Source organism: Panulirus ornatus, chromosome 70 (genome assembly GCF_036320965.1).
Source record: "Panulirus ornatus isolate Po-2019 chromosome 70, ASM3632096v1, whole genome shotgun sequence".
NCBI lineage: Eukaryota > Metazoa > Arthropoda > Malacostraca > Decapoda > Palinuridae > Panulirus > Panulirus ornatus.
In genome coordinates, this window is record NC_092293.1 from 4,525,804 (window position 1) to 4,527,662 (window position 1,859).

The 1,859-nt window shown below is 35.5% G+C and overlaps 1 non-coding gene across 1 annotated transcript; it reads right to left on the reverse strand.

Annotated features, from left to right (window-relative positions):
- Window positions 1-1,593: 1,593 nt before the first annotated feature.
- On the reverse strand, window positions 1,594-1,665 carry TRNAV-GAC (transfer RNA valine (anticodon GAC)). The gene has a single exon. It is a non-coding gene; the product is annotated as a tRNA-Val (tRNA).
- Window positions 1,666-1,859: the final 194 nt, after the last annotated feature.

The following is a 1,859-nucleotide window of genomic DNA, read 5'->3' on the forward strand; positions in this document are numbered from 1 at the left end:
GCCACTGGTGGGGATTGGTAACTGTGTTAAGGGAATGATAACATTTCTTAGTAGCACCTGTGGCAATGGACACACCTTTGTAATGCTTGATCACTTACAAGCGATGAAATTTGATACGTAAACCATAGGTATTGTTCGTCAGGAGAACAATTTACAAATATTTATAAAAGACATATATATGTTAGATATATCTTTATCCGAGACGTGTAACACTTGTGTGGATGGACACACCTTTGTAATGCATGATCCATTACACTAAATTATATCTTCGCTATACCCTCTTCTTCACTACGCCGTTATTTCTACCATACCATCATCATTGTTCTCTTTGATGTTCACTAGAAATAGTTCTTATCTTCACTACATAATCATTCTGAATAAACTTTACTCTTTAATAATCCTTATCTCTACTACATTCGTATCTTCACTACATTCTTTTCTTCACTACAAGCTATCTTGACAATATCCTTATCATCACTATACTCTTCCTCACTACACTCTCATCTTAACATCATCCTTCTGTTTACCGAACTTGGTTCAAAGTCTGACTTGAACGTAGCTTTGGAAAGTTTGTGTTCCTCATTGTGTTACCCTCTAATTATCATTGCAAAGGCAATTGTCACTACTCTCTAACTAAACTCTTATCGTTACTACACTCTCATCATTATCATCACTTCTTCATGTTCAATACAAAATCTCAACATATATATACATCTTCACTAGAGAATAATTTTCATTGCACCTTAATCTTCATTACTCCTTGTTTCAGCTACATTCGTATCTTCCATTCATTCTTATATCTTATATTAATTACATCTTTACAATATCTTTATATCTTCTCTCTTCCGTCTTTTGAAAAATTGAAAATGAGAGTAAAGGATTTCCAGCCTCCCGCTCCCTTCCCTTTTAGTCGCCTTGTACGACACGCAGGGAATACGAGGCAAGTATACTTTCTTCCCTATCCCCAGGGATAACAGCATCTGGTGTTCCCAGACGGTCACCCATCCAAGTACTAACCAGACCCAACGTTGCTTAACTTCCCTGATCGGACGATATATATATATATATATATATATATATATATATATATATATATATATATATATATATATATATATATATATATATATATATATATATATATAAATATATATATATATACTTATATATATATATATACGAGACTGAAAATGAATTTTCCACATAACAAAAATGGAAGCGCCGGGGTTTGAACCCGGGTCCTCTCGCATGCCAAGCGAGCGCTCTACCACTGAGCTACGCCCCCAAGGACATATTTTGTGACATAGTATTATATGAAGTACTGATATTACCACGGCAAAATACTGCTTAACCGACCGTTGCCGACTAGCCGGCAAAATAACCACAGGGTAAGTCTCCATGTTCCTGTCGTTGGAGGAGGATCGCCAGAAGCTTCTGGAAGATTTCAAGGACGTCTTGGTGGACCTGACCCTTTCAGATAAGGTCGAAAACCCCAATTTATTGTGAAGATCTTCACTATAACGTTGGACGAACACACTGAATGTTGCACACATGTGATGCGGACAAAATAAAAAAAGATAAAGACAAAAATTATGTCTGGTGTGGGTCTCGAACCCACGACCTTGAGTGTGTCAGACTCACGCTCTACCACTGAGCTAACCAGACAATAGAAAATACGTCTGTTTCTTCAATTTGAATTAATGAAAATCTTTGCGAGGCAGCGTTTTAGAAAAGAGAGATGTCTTTGACGAAATTTACTTGTTTGGCTCCTTCTTCTGTTCCTCATTATCGAAAGTAAACATACAGAAGGATATATATATATATATATATATATATATATATATATATATATATATATA